At 44.8% G+C, this 15264-nt stretch overlaps 1 protein-coding gene and 1 long non-coding RNA gene across 4 annotated transcripts in view; one reads left to right on the top strand and one right to left on the bottom strand.

The window, feature by feature from the left end:
* Nucleotides 1-377, bottom strand: part of LPAR1 (lysophosphatidic acid receptor 1) — a 72332-nt gene extending 71955 nt beyond the window's left edge. The window contains exon 1 of the mRNA XM_080572655.1: nucleotides 122-377. The gene's annotated coding sequence lies outside the window, so the exon portion shown is untranslated. The remainder of the gene's footprint in view (nucleotides 1-121) is intronic.
* Nucleotides 37-13121, top strand: LOC308185040. Of its 3 annotated transcripts, XR_013943081.1 has the most exons (4): nucleotides 114-245; nucleotides 8705-8871; nucleotides 10363-10560; nucleotides 10779-13121. It is a non-coding gene; the product is annotated as an uncharacterized lncRNA (long non-coding RNA). The 3 variants fall into 3 exon arrangements; XR_013943080.1 differs by having other exon boundaries at nucleotides 37-158; nucleotides 10363-13121; XR_013943082.1 differs by having other exon boundaries at nucleotides 10363-13121.
* Nucleotides 13122-15264: the final 2143 nt, after the last annotated feature.

Genomic DNA, 15264 nt, shown 5'->3' with positions numbered 1-15264 from the left:
GGGGAGGGACGGGACGGGCTCCCTCCTCCCCCGCTCCGCCCGCCTCGCCGGGCGGGGGCCAGGTGCGCCCCCGCGGCCCCCCGCCGGTCCCCGCACGGTGCCGGGGGAGGAGAGGACCTACTGCAAGGGTTTTTCGGGGAAGAAACAGCTTTGAAGCGGTACGCAGCTGGAGCGACAGAGTTGCTGCCTCTGCGAAAGCGCCCGGACCTCCGGGAGATGTCGGCGGCAGGAGTTTGCAGGGATCGGTCCGTAGGTTCACCAAACGCCAGCAGCTGGGAAGGGGCAGGGTTGCACAGCGGGTGCTTTATCCAGGCTTAGAGGAGTCATTTCATTATGCAAAAACAGGTTCAGATTACTTCTTTTTACTTTTATTATTTTTTATTTTTTTTTTGTCACCGCGAGTTTTTGTTGTCCGGTAACCTCCGATTTAGTTGGATTGCAGTAGCATCTAGAGGCCGCTTCTGCATGTGCACGCATCTGGTGCAAAGTTTCCGTGCTTAGTGGCTGACATGGCTAGGTGTTTCTACATGCTGTAGAGAGATTTCTAGAGAGATTACTTACAGCTAAACACGGTGGCAGTGCCTCCAGCAGTACAAAAGCCTATAATGAAAGACCAAGCCCATTTAAAGCACTCTTTCTGGTGTTTCTCAAGGAACCAGAAACCAGCAGAGGTAGCTATCCTGAAAGCAGATCTTTGCTTGTGAACCATCAACACAGCAATGATACTGGCCTCAACACTTACTGACGGGTATTAGGTGTCAGCATTACCAGATCTCTTGCTGTCGTGGCTGGCTGGGAGCTCTTTCCCTTCAGGAAAGAGCTGAATGCATTTCTGTGTATTGACAACGGGCGTGTGTGTATATTTCAAGAAGAGAGATGTTTACGCCCCACGCAATCCTGGACTTTATTCTGTTCTCAGCACTGTACTTTAGCACAGAGATTGGTATTCAGCATGCTCAAAGGACTTGTAAAGCATTCAGCAAGCCATTAACTTGGCAAAATGTTTGGTTTCTTCTGTGCTCAAAGCAAGCTATCAAGTGTTTGCAGATGAGGCCAAGACGGATGTTCTGTCACAAGCTATAACACCTGGTTTAGCATCCATACACTAAGGACCAGGACAGTTCTTGATAGCTTCCCATCTATGCACAGGCTGCATCCAGTCTGGACAACTGCATACTTAAAACAGTATGGTTAAATTAGACAGGTGTCCTGACCTTAGGGCAGAATTGGAGTCATCTGCATGACCTACTGTTTGAAAAGCAGGTCTTCAGAGAGTAAAAGTGATTCCTCCAGTTCTGTAGCAATATGCTTTCCATATGTAGCTTCATTGGAAAAAGGATTTTCCTTGGCTTTGTGGACCAGGAACTGCGGGCACATGTCCACAGTTCCTGTCCCATGCTCATTCAATTGCCCAGATGCCCCTACAACAACCAAGATTAACACAAATTATCAAAGCTTCAAGCGAGGAACGGCCTGACAGGGCTCACATGTCAGTGGTGAGACCTACCACCCTGAGCATGCAGGAACATGTTTCACTGGGATGGTGCAGGTAGGAAGGCATTTTGTGGGAAGAGCTACAGCATCTGTGAATCGGGAATTAACAGCACTTAACTCCATAAAAACAGTGTCTCACCTAATATGGTTACAGTATGGCTTTGATAGTCAAGACCTTCTCGGCAGTGACTTGAGTTACTGACGCCTGAAGGAAAATAGCAGTCTTAGCTGTGCTTGTAGGAAAATGCTGCTCTATGCATGAGATGGAATTATGTGATGGCAAAATGATGACATACACTTAAAAAAAAAAAAAAGCATTTCTTAGTCCATAGAAGTGGTGAAATGATATACTTTAAGTTACAATAGCATGCAAGTTCCTTTGATTTCTGTTAGTAGCTTCAGACATCCCTGAAACAGTGACTTGTTATTTTTTAAGGGCTAACATGATTAATTAAATCTCAGTTCTCCATTCTTTCTCTGACTAGAAAATATGGGGGAACTTCAGTAAGCTTAGAAACAGGCAAATATTGAAGGTCCGGGGAAGATCACATGGTCCAGCAGAGCTTAATGAATGTAACTTCTATGAGACTTGGCTATGCTGCTCTGCAGTCTGTAACGTGTTTCTGTAATCACATACAGATGTACTGAATCACATTAGATAGGGAAGTAGTTTTCACATCCTTCAGTCTGGAAAAAGTGTCTGTTTCCAGAACAAACCACATAAGTTCCATGTGCTTGGTTTTGTGAATCGATTCAAATCACAAATATGCTTAGCATGTACACATATTGATATATTTACATTTAATTCTCAGTGTTCATACAGTTTGAGCTGAGTGTCTGCAAGATTACTCATGCAGTTCCAGAAAAGTTAGACATCTCATTCCTCTTTAGTCTGGGCCTGGAAAGTACCTCTGGTGTTTTTAATTAAAAAATAAAAATTCAGGGAATTTACAGTTAAGATGTCTCTTCACTTTGGCACTTCTATGTGCAGTGTACTGTGGAGTTCTTTTAATGATGGATATTTCATTTCAGATTGGGAGTGCGTTGTACTTCATCTACATCTTTTAGTGCAGTGGGTGTTTTGAAGGAAGCATTAGATGAGAAGGCAATTAGTATCTTAGCGAATAAAAAAATGGTGAACATCACTGTCTCTGAGATAGAAATGACTGGAGAACTTGAAAAATATTTTCAACATACACTTTCTATTGATCAGATGAAATGGCCTTATAAGCAAGCAGCTTTTAAAAATGTTCCAGTTTCCTAAAATACTGCGGTCCATAGTGCATTGCTGAAGCACGTGTTATGTTATGAAGAGCAGCGGCAGCAATCCAGGCAGAAGAAAGTGCTCTCTAGAGTTTGAAATTTTACTTATTTGTTATATCTGTAATACCAGAACCCCAGTGCTCACATTGGAGGTATCTGTTTGGAGCTGGGTGCAGAGAAGTTTGAGCAAATAACATTATCCGATGGCTGGAAAGTATACTGCTCGCCTGAGCACCTTCAGATGGATCAAAAGTCATGCAGAAAATAACACTATCCCCAAAGCCACATCATCTTTGTGTCATTGTAGTTCTTCTGCCCAGGTTCAATCTCATCCAGCCTCCTGCTATGTACTTAGAGATGCTGTGTGCAGCATCCTATGAGCCATGGACTCTGAAACCTGGAGAGCTCTCAAGTCAAAGAGCTGCTTTTTCCATGCAAATTCTCTCTCTCCCTGGCTCATGCTCCTCAGCCTAGAGCTCATCCTGGTTCTCCTGCACCATAGCTGGTTGCTGGAAAGCTAACATGACTCTACCATGCCTGGAAGCCAGGCCTTGCCTTTGGGAAAAGACTTTCTGCCCATGCCCATCCCGGATGGTTGTGCCCTACCATCTCCGTGACAAGATGTGGGCCACGTCAGGATGTTTGGAGCAGCCTCGTGCCAGACAGGAGAGCGGCATCTGTCCGGGTGACGACTGTGTTGACTCTGTTTGCCCTGGCTCTTGCACCATCCATGTTGCACTGAGATGATGTGGTGGTTTTACCTTGCTGGGCAGCTGCACTGCACCACAACCGCTCTCTCACTCCCCCTCCTTAAAAGAAGAGGGGGAGAAAAAACTATGCTGGAAAGAAAAAAAAAGGTTCACAAGTTGAGATAAGGACAGGGAGATCACTCAACAATAATCACGATGGGCAAAACAGACTCGGCATAGGGAGATTAATATAATTAATTACCTATTACTAACTAGCTGGAACAGTGATAAACTAAAAGCAAGCTACAAACACCTTCCCCCGCATCCACCCTCTTCTACTTCATCTCCAAATTGTGCAGGGGAACAGGTAATGGGGGATTCTTCATCTCCACCACTCCTTGGTCACTCCCTGCCCCTGCTCCACGTGAGGTCCCTCCCATGGGATGCCGTCCTTCCCGAACTGAGCCCGCAGCGGCTGCCCACAGGCAGCAGCTCTTCAAGAACTGCTCCCACACAGCTCCGTACCACGGGGTCCATCCCCCAGGAGCAAACTGCTCCAGCACGGGTCCCCCACGGGCGGCAGCTCCCCCCAGACCCCCTGCTCCTGCGTGGGCTCCTCTCCACGGGCTGCAGCTCCGGCCCGGGGCCTGCTCCTGCGGGGGCTCTCCATGGGCCGCAGCCTCCTCCAGGCCACATCCACCTGCTCCACCGGGGGCTCCTCCACGGGCTGCAGCGTGGAGATCTGCTCCGTGTGGGACCCGTGGGCTGCAGGGGGACAGCCTGCTCCACCAGGGGCCTCTCCACAGGCCGCAGGGGAACTGCTGCTGCCTGCCTGGAGCACCTCCTGCCCTCCTGCTGCACTGCCCTTGGGGGCTGCAGGGCTGGCTCTCACCCCTCTCTCCCAGCTGCTGTTGCCCAGCACTTCCTTCCCTTCCTTCACTCTGCTCCTTCAGAGGCCCACCCAGCGTGGCTCATGGCTCGTGGCTCGGCTCTGGCCAGCAGCGGGTCCCTTTTGGAGCAGCTGGAGCTGGCTCTGCTCTGACATGGGGCAGCTGCTGGGCTCTGCTCACAGAGGCCAGCCCTGCAGCCCCTCCTGTTACCAAAACCTTGCCACGTAAACCCAATACAGATGATTGCAATGGGGTTTGTAAAACGCTTTGAGAAAGTTATTGTCAGATATGCAAAGAAGCTCAACATGTTACTGGATAATCCGATGGTAACTTGCATAGGACCATAATCCTCAGCATTGCAGTTAATAATCTTTTGAGCCGCATAGCATCAAGTACTGGAGTGCGCAAGATCCAGTGGCTGTGTGGAGTGTGGGATGCTGGCTTTGTTGGGGCTAAGGTGTCTGCCATTGCTGAAGAGCCCAATGTGACATCTGCCCGTCTTGGTTGCAGGTGTAACCAGCCTGTTGTCACTGCCCCTGTTTTGGGGAGGATGTGCATGTATACAAGATGCCGAATAGCCCATGTAGCTGCCAGGACACTGAAACCCTATGAGCATTCTGTTAACTTTACTAGGAATGTTGGGTTTTGGGGCAGTTGGGGAAAACTGGAGGGTGACTGTTGCTCTCATTTGTCAAGCACAGGGCCCAGGTCTGCCATGGAAGGACTGAAATCGCCTTTTTTTTTTGTGAGGATGCAAGGAGACAACCAAGAGCTTTAGCCTCAGCAACTACAGCAGGATCCGGAGGGTTGCACTGCTTCGACACCCCTACTGCAGCCACTCCTTTGGCTGCAGGTGTGAGATGCAGCTGATGTAGAGTCCTTCCCCATGGACATCCTTAGCTAACACAGGCAGCATCCAGAATGCATGATTTATTTCTCTGTGACCTTTCACCAGGAACTGAATGATATTTTGCCGCTAGTAAGCTGAACTCTATACTCTTAATAAAACGGTGGGTTAATAAATAAACACTTGGAATAGTCTGGTGGATGTCTCTGTACTGTATATAACCTTGTGCATCGGTTTGGTCTGCTTAAATGTCAGATCCCTGAAGAGCTGCTGAAGGTTTCATTTGAAAAAGTTAAATAATGACGAATGAGAAAATCAGTCCTACATTAGAATCGCTTTCATTTGGAGCAACAGTATTTATAATCAGTGTTATTATTTTCACTTGAAATACAGTTTGCCTCTTCTCTTTCTTCCAGAGCTTTGGCACCAAGAACCACTAAAAGTTTTCCAAAAGATGCTGTGCCGACAGGGAGATTGGGAACACACATCCCCAAAGGAGATGTGGCTTAGGATTGAAGCAGTAGCTGAATAAAATAAATGAATGAATAAATAAGATCACTTCCCCCCCAAAACAAAACAAAACAAAACACAACAAACAAACAAACAAAAAACACAGGACCACAGGACAGAACCTGTAATATTAGCTGAACTGTAAAGAATTTGGATATATTCAGTTAATGAAAGCTCTTGCTTGAAGGTAAGATTGTGTCATTTATGTCTGCACAAGAGCAGCCCCAGCACAGAACATATGAATGCCAGATGGCTGGAACTGTTCCATTAATGAACTGATGCTTTCATTGTTCTGAATTTGATTTTGTAGCTTTTTGCTTATAATGACTTGACTGCACCATTAAAAACCTTCAATAACCTCCCGATAAATTATTCAGTCCTCAGAACGCAAAAGAGGAGATACCTCAGCCTCCACTTTCCACTGGGCTTAAATGGGACCTGCAGGTGTGCAACACCTCTGGCAGTCAGGCTGATGAATACATTTCATTCTGTTTTCTTAGTACTGCCATTTAAATAATGTATGCAGGACCCACGCACAATATATTCTTCCAAGGCACGGGCAAATTCATTCCAGGTGACTCTCTGTTACAGTCAACGGGATTACCTGGTGATGAATATCGTGGACAAAAAAAAAATCATGGGTGTGTGTATGGGGAGAAATTCCTTCTAGATACATGAAAATGCAGGAATGATGTCAGGTTCTGGGAGACTCACTCTTCCTCTAGAGCACACACCCCCTTCATTAAATAACATTCCTATTACAGTAATTTACCCAGTCTCCAGGTTTTAATTAATGACCAGTCTAGGAGCTCACTACTCGGGTGTGTTACCACAGGCACTTTCCTTTTTTTTCTGGCTTAAACCTCCACTGTAACACTGTAAACTCACTCGCAGCTCCAACACTCAACTCTACACTAGATGCAGCTCCATCACGGCTCTGAGGCCACCTGCTCTCACAAACAGGCCTCCTGTAGTTAGGTCTGAAGCATATCTCTGTCCTCTGCTGCTCAACTGTGAGCCCAATATCTGAACAGACCTTATGGACAGGAGCCTTTGGGATGCTGGAGGGGCTGTAATTCCTACTGCCACCAGTAAAGCCAGCTCTCTCATTTCTTTTTTTTTTCACTCCCATGTCAGCACTTTGAAGGTTGTACTTACCAAGCAAGCTAAAAATATAGTAAAAAGAAATGAAAAAAAAATAAAATAAAAACAACAACAACAACAACACATGGGAAGAAAGAGGGAAAGATGTCTCTCTGTGTAGAGCAGTGTGGATGCAGACAGCTCACAAGACCCTGTTTCTGCTTTTTTTCTGTTCCCAAGAGCCCCCTGTACCCCCCCCCCTTTTTGCCTAGTTCCCACTGAGGCTTTCAGGGACTAGTTCTGATGCTGCTTTTTGGTGGCAGTATCACACTGAGAAAGAAGGTGGCTGAGGGATCTTTGGGTGTCTGCTCTCCTCAGCTCCCCCTTTGGTGCACGAACACAGGAGTAAAAAGGCGAGCCCGGATGGGAGAGGCAGTGACACCAGGCAGCAGAGCCAGCAGCCCTTCATGTGGTTTGCTTCTCCTACACTTCAGTTTTGCTTCTTAGGGGTGCTGAAGGCAGGGGCTGTAATGCTGCTGACCTCCAGCCTCAAAACCAGGCTGTAAAATGGGATTCACCCCACCATCTCATTCTACCTGGATACTATGGGGTATCTGAGACGTGGCACAGAAGCAGAGGGTGCACACAGCTTTTCGGAGGTCTTTCTGGAACAGTGGGGTAGGACACTCTGGAGCATCTCAGGTGGAAAAGGCATGTGGGTTTGAATCCAGCTCCCTCCTAAGGGAGAGTGAGGAGAACCACCATGGTGGGGACATCTCAAGTCTCTTCCCACCACCCTGGCAGCAAAGCCCACATAACCCAGAAACCCACACTGCACCCTTACATCTGCTCTGCCAGCTGATGGTGGGAGATGAGGGCCACCACTTTGCCTTCCCATCAGCCTGACCTTGCACACTCGGTGAAATGCCCCCTCTTTGCCTCACCCATCACAGAGGGAAGACTTTGGGCCAGCCCAGCCTCTTTAGTTAATAATTGAAGGCCTGAGTGCCTGCTGCAATCTGTTGTCACTTAGGGCTGAATCACTGCTTGTGTTTACAAACCCACACATAATATTTGCAGTGTTTGTTTGCAAATGTTCCTGTCATTCCTTTGTGTCGCCTTTGTAGGGCAGGCAGAGTAAGGGCAATGATGAAAAGCAAGTATAAAGTATTTGTTTAATGCCAGTCGGTTAGGGGAACAGACCCCTTGACTTCATCAACTAAAGACATTTTGAGCCTGATAAAAGTCTAGCTCTATATTTTTAAGAGATGAGTCCACCTTCCCTGATGCCACTTTTGCTTTACTGAGCAGCTGCCAGAAGTTTGCTGGCTCGGACTGTGGTTTTAGAAGACATCTGGATATCCAGTTCTCATTTATGTTAGTAGGAAGAGGGTGTCCAAAGCACAGAGGAAGTTTTGGTAATTTCTATGGTAACTCATTGGAGACATTGTCAGCCTGACTGTGACCTCCTCAGCACTGAGAGAAACCAGAAATAGCTCCAGTTCAGGCTTTTGAGTTTTGCCATGAAACGGATGTGAGGCCACATCACTTTTTGATTTTTAGGTTTGGTTTCAGGAGCAGGCAGGTTTTCAGTTCCCAGGCAAAGCAGAGTGGAGAGTTGCCCCAGCAGAGGCAGGGAGGAGACACAGGACGACACAGAGCTCTGAGGGGGACTGGAGAGGAGCCCATGCTGGAGCTGTGGAGTAAGGAACGAGAAGACCAAAGCCAAGGAATCCCAACACACCTGCCCCAGCCCCTGTGCAACCCCATGCCGCACCAAGGGAGGAGAAGTGTCAGGAGCAAAACTGAAATGTCTCCCTAAGAGTTTGCTTAATTTTATTTCTCAATACTGGAATAAGTAATTAGAAGCTTGTTAATTGGAAATAATTTCCTGACATAATACATATGTATTTTTCCCTCCATGACAGAAAGGAGCAAAAAAAGCCCACCTTTGCTGCCTGGTAAGGCAGAAGAACACTGGTTGAAGGTTCCTACAGTTTTGCTGATGGAAGTAATGTATGTCAGGTTGTACAGGACCAGAAATACCTGAATCCAAGGCCTTGCTGTACCATAGCATAAGATCTTCAAGCCAAGGGTATGTAGATTTTTTTATTATTATTATTTTTTTTTGACAAACATGCTTTATCAGTCACCAATTTTGTACATAAAGGATGAGTAGGCAAGGGAAAGTCTGTGATGGGTATTGTACTGGAGGGCAGACTAAGTGAGTTTTCAGATATATACATTGAATGAAAAGGGCCAGCCTAATTCTGCACCAGCCTGGGCAAGAAACATCCTCACTTCCAGAAAGCAATAACTGTGTTAAATGGAAGGGGAAAACATGTGCTGCATTACAGGAGCAAGGCACTGACCTTTCCAGGGGTTAAGAGGCAATGCACAGAATGGAGATTTTCTGTTCATTAAGAGGAAATATGAGAGTGTAATTAGAAACAGGCTGTGCTTTATAGTTTTGCCTACTCCTACTGTTCAACAGAGCAGAATAAAGAAAGGCACCCACTAGTTTGGGGACCAAATTAACAACTGGAAATTCAACAATGAGTGATTAAAATAGGCACTTTATTATTATTTTTTCCCCCAGTGGGAATTAGGAAACTGATCTGCAGTTGTGTGTTTGGGCTTAAATCAGTTGAATAATGGTAATTTTAGGAATGTGAAATTTTGGATTGTTTGATGGTATAGGGTAATGAAGAAGAACATACACTGCTCAAATACGTCATTAAATGGATGCCACAATAAGAGGCAACAGCAAAAATGTAAACCTACTGCCTGAGACTGATCTATTCAAACTGTCCTGGAAACTTGTTCATAGAAGACCCTGAGGAAAAAATTAGTCTCCATCTTACAATCTGTGCATGAAAGCTAAAAACTAAGATATTTTCTTTTCATTGAGGGTAGCTCCATAAGCCCTCTGAAGGTTAATGAGAACTACAGAAGCACTTACCCCATAGAAAAGTGGAATTATAAATAAACGATTATTAAAATGCTTGACCTGAAGTTTGGTCTTTAGCACCTCAGCCTACACAGATACATCAAAACTTTTATTTATTTATTTTTTCTCTTCTAAGCAAAAATTCTCATCAAAGTTTTGAATTGTTAAGGTTGAGTAGGATGAAGTAGACCGAGGTGCTAGGCTGCTCAATATTATATACTGAGAGCCTTACCTCTGGATGGCACGTGCTGCAGCCCAAGTCTTGAGCTGCTTTAAGAAGAAGCTTTAAAAATATGTCCCATTCTGACTGCTTTCTGCTGAAGGCCACCAAGTTCTTGCTAGTCAGGAAGAACATCTGAAGCTAGAGGTTTAACACAATCTCTTGGTAATAAAAAGGAATCCTGACTCAGGTGGTGTAATGCTTGAATCACCGGAAACAGACATGTCACAGTGCCTCTTTCCATTCAGCTGGCATCTACAGGGCAAGATTCATACCCTCAAAAAGATCAGAAATCCACCTCCTCTTCAGGCAATATTTTCTGTGTACTATTTCAGCTTTGTGGTCACAGATTTATTGTGCTAGCAATGTGTCTTACTTTCTGATACACAGCAAAAATCTGTGTTTGAAATCTTTAGGAAAATAGCAGATTGCAAGGACAAGAAAGAAGGACTTCCTCTATGTGTATGCCAGAAGCCAATTTTTCTTCCTCAAGGCACCCTAAAGGTTTATGGACAGCTGGATGACCCAAGTGAAATGCACCCTTCACCCTGTGTCCTTCCCAGCTGAGGGTGAATACAGGCAATAATGACAATTCTTCTCACAACCCTGACCAGGTGGGTACCTGGTCCCATAAGCAGTGAATAGGTGAAGTTAGTTAGTTAGTTAGTTAGTTAGTTAGTTTGTTTGTTTGTTTTAACCATACCAACAGTGCTTCCCCAGTTGGTGGGTAGAATGAGTGTCTGCTCCCAGGATTTGCATGTTTTAGATCCCATGACCTCCTGATTTCAGAGTTTAGGGCAAGGTAAAGGAGGGGTGACTATTTCTCCTTCAGGTAGAAGAAACTGTTTGCAAGCGTAGAAGATGCCAGCTTCCAAAAGGCCCATTGTGCATGTTCCCCAGAAGGTGAATGGGAATGCTGACAATCTACCTGGAGCACTAAGCAGCTGGGGGTGAAAAATCCTGAGGCAAAATGCTTAAAAATTCTCTTTATAAAAAGACTGGTATCATGTATAGTCTTTACATTTTTAATAACAATCTGTAAAACTTGCTAAGAAAGCTTTTTGAATACCATGATTTATTGCATCTTCATGAACATTGCTAGGATATTTTTTGAATTTGTTTCATTAAAGGAGATATTCTCAGCCAAACGCTTTTGGACCCTATTGTTCTTTCTTGCCTTTTGAACTGTGACCTGTTCTCATCCTCAGCGTGATTCATCCAAACTTTTATTTACTGCAATAAGTGAAGGATTATGTTTTGTGGAGACCTAATGCCTAACAAGAAAACCTCTGTAAAGTCATTCACACAGTAACATGCCTATCTTCTGTGAACTCCAGAAATCAGTTACTGCCTCAAGATACACAAGTCTTGTAGGCAAGGATGAGTTAATGATTGAGGTCAAAATCAAGTTCTCAGTGTCAGGGGAGGGCTAATGTGAGTTTAGCAGCTTTACATGAAGCAGTCTACACCACTGTCTGCATGCTGAGGTAGTTCAGCATGTGACTCCCATTAGCACTTGAAAGGAGTGCGATACAGCAAAATCCCTCATCTTCAAACTAGCAACATACCCCCCTATTTCAGCACATTCCCAGGAAGGCTGGAGCAATGCACTCATTGTGGCTCAGGACGAGTGGCTTCCAGACGCTCTTTTGGTCAGTCAGTCAAGCAGGGGCTGAGAGCAGCGCTGCTCCTCGAATTGCAGTGCTCCTTACACTGCTCATTCTGCAGAACAAATACCCGTGCTCCCCTGGAAGAAATTTAAGAATAAGAGGCAGCAGGACTTCCCTGTTCTGCTTCCTAGTGAGTCAGGAGAATTGGCTTTGTTACACCAAAGATTTATTGGCCTTACATTACTGGAATTACAGGAGATTCTGGGTACAAGAAAGAGCAGGTTTTCTTTCAGAGTAAGGGGATTCCCTTTACAGAGCAGGAAGAGCTCGTTTCAATATCCGTGGCAAGACGAGAATATTTCTCCCCTTCTCCCTTCCCATTCTAGTTTGTTGGTTTCCAGTCTGATTCCCAGGGACCACCAAGAACAATAAATTTGCTCCTCTTCTTCCCATGCATGGATTTTGTGATATATCATTTAAAGATCATCATTTAAAGAGTATATCTTTAAAAAGTTCATCATCCTCAGAAACTCCTGTCAGTTAGGCATGGTGGAGAAAAGGCGGGGGAAGAAAAGTGGAGGAGGAGGACATCTCCTTTCAAATGCTCCATTTAAAAGCAGCACAAAACTTAGCGACAGCAACAGCAGGGATTGTAAACTCCTTGGTGCAGAGACTGTGTGTTGACACAAAGAGCAGCATCAGTTTTGAGTGGAACCTATGGGTGTTACCATAAAAAAATAGCAATGCTGTTGAAACACTGCCACCCCACACATTTTGTCTTGGGAGTAAGTGAATCCTGGGTTTGAGCTTCAAATGACACAAGAAGTCTATTAGAGTCGAGAGTATCTTTGCTGCTGGCCGCATGCCTTGCTGCAGACATTCTCCTGATTTCACTGACTTTCTGAAACAACTCTGAGGTCCCTGCCGTAACTCTACAGACACAAATTAGTGCTCCACGATGGCATCACAGCCACCAGGCTTGCCTCTTTCCTCACTGGCAACGGTTATGTCACGATGTCCCACCTCCAGCCATGCAGAAGGTGAGGGGATGAAGTGCAGGCCTCGGTGGTACACGGAGGCCTACCTCCCTCCAATGGTGCCTGTGCTGTGCTGTCAAAGTGGCCCCACAGCAGCCAGGAGCCTCCTTGCAGCCTCTGCCATGCGATGGCAGACGTGACGGCTGCGGAAAGCCAGGAAACCGTCGAATAAGCACAGCTGGAAACCATCAAGTCCCCCTCCGAGCCCGTGGCAAGTCTGCGAGCAGGCTGGTTTGAACGTCCCCCCACTGCTGCTCCATGCAGCCAGCGCGCTGCAGATGGCTCCTTTGGGGGCTGGGGGTGCCGAAGATACAAGCCCAGTGATTGAACCCCCTTTAATTTTGGGAGACCTGTGCTGAGGAGTTGGATTTGATGGGATTATGGGAAGCACTGGGCTGGCAATGGGAATCTGGGAAAGCTCTATGCTGCTGCTCTGACATTATGAAGTAGCAATTTATGGAAAGACAGGAAGAAAACAGAATTTTGCCTAAGTGATTATCTAGCATAATAAAATAAAAACAAAAAAGACCTTTTTGTCTATGTGGGTTTCATTGTTTCCTCTTGCAAACAATGTTATCTGGAAAACAGGCAAAAATTCCATTTGGTCCAAGGACTGTGGCTATCTCCTCATTTCAATCATCTCTACACTACAGGAATAAGGGGACAGCACAGATGACTTGTCTTTTCAATTGATTTTTTTTCCCCATACCTGAAAACCTCCCCTAAGATGAAAGTCTTAGAAGACAGCATATTTCTCTTTCATTTTTGTAAAGACTAAAGAGTCATCAGTGCTGCCATCTGCTTGGAAAGTAAATCCCCCCCCTTCCCTCCCTCTCTCCTGCCAGCAGGAAAAGACATGTTTTGTCCCATAGTCATGACTGATTTTAGATATCACGTTAAGAGTTGACCAACACATGACTAATGTATCTGAGCAGCTCAGTGAATGAGGGCAGCCTGGCAGTCCAAGGCTAAGGTGACTGCTTGAAGCAGAAATGTATATACCCAAGGACACACATTCCTCCTCCTTATTCGGGTGTCTTCCTTTCCAAGTATGTATATCTTGACCTCCTCTGTCTCCTCTTCCAAGTATATACTTAAAAATGCCAGCCAATTTAGGCATACAGAAACAGAGACTCTGGAAAAGAACATGTAAGCTAAACATCTCTGTCATTCTGAGTATTGCCTGCAGTAAGTTTTTTTGGGGTGGTTTCCATGCACGACCACCTTCTTGTGGCTTTGAGAGGTGAGCACAGGATAAAAGCGACCAGTATCGGGGATGCCAGAAAGCAGCATCATCAGCACAGATGAAAAAATCCATTACTCCTTTACAACAAATAAATGCATAAATAAACTCAAACCATAGCAGTGGTAAAGGCTGCTTTTGGTTAGAAAATTTTGGTTAGAAAATAATAGAAAGAAAGAAAGAAAGAAAGAAAGAAACAAACAAACAAAAAAACCAACCTAACAGGAAGTAATTATACATCTCTGCTCTTTTGTTTAATCTTGAACCATGTAGTATTTGCCTTTTGCTGAAGGTGAGCAGTAGGTTGGATGAAAGCTCTAGTGGCTCATGGCTACTCATACGCTTTTATCTATCAAAAGGCAATCTCCGCCCAGTTGCCTTCTTACCCTTCACGGAATCCTAGTCCTTTACTGGTGAATCTGGAAATTATTTGTACTGCAGTAGCACCTATTCTCTCTTCTGCCTCCCAGCTTCTACCCATGGGGATTAAGACTGTAGCGTGCCAGATATGCATATGCTGGAACAGTATTTTATAGTCTCTATAGCTTACAATTTAAATAAGCAAGATATGCAGAGAGCAGGAGGGAAGGAAGAATTTTATTTCCCATTAAGAAATGAAGGATTTAGTGATTTGCTCAAGTTGCGCATGTAATTTATCAGAGCTAAGAATTGAAAACAGGACTCTGGAGCTCTCTAAGTGCCAGAACTAAGAAACTAGACTTCTGCAAGATTTGCTCAGCTCTGATTAAAGGAAATAAAAATACACCTTAAAAAATAAACCTGAAGGTTTTATATGCTTGACATAAATCAAAACATGCGCAAGTAAAATCCCTTCTTTCTCAAGCCCAAATTCCATATGCGTGTACAGACACACACGGAGATGTATTCAGAGTTTAAGTGGGTGAAGCTTGGTTTATTCCCCTGGAGCTGTGCCTGTTTACATAGGGCTGAACTAGAGGTATTGCATCTTTGACAACATACTCCATTAGTATTTTTGTACATATGCATCTGCACCACAATCTCCAACTGTTGTCTATTACTCTGTTTTTCAGTTGTTTAAACTTTTCACCTTCCTGCTGAGTTCCTAATGGAACAGATTCCTAATGCTCTGGTTTCTGGTTTCTTTTTTTTTTTTTTTTCTTTCAATTTTTTTTCTCTCACTCCTCTTTTTTTTTTTTTTTTTTTTTTTTTTCTTTTAATGTTTGCAAACATTGTCCAGCACTTTGAGTAAAAATTTTAGGAATAAATATGTAATAGTGGGGCTAATCCTTCTGCCCTTCCTCATTCTGAGGTTCCTCTTTTGGCTTCAAGAGCAGAATCTGCCGAGCAAGACGCTACTCAGCACAAACAGAGTTGGCAGAAAGAGCTATTAAGCAGAAACAGAACTCCTGTCTTTTGGCCAGAAGGCATTATAATTTCTGTGACAAA

Source organism: Anser brachyrhynchus, assembly GCF_964034855.1.
Source record: "Anser brachyrhynchus genome assembly, chromosome: Z".
In the NCBI taxonomy this organism is placed as follows: domain Eukaryota; kingdom Metazoa; phylum Chordata; class Aves; order Anseriformes; family Anatidae; genus Anser; species Anser brachyrhynchus.
The sequence above is the reverse complement of the archived record's forward strand: the minus strand, read 5'-3'. Positions and strand labels throughout refer to the sequence as shown.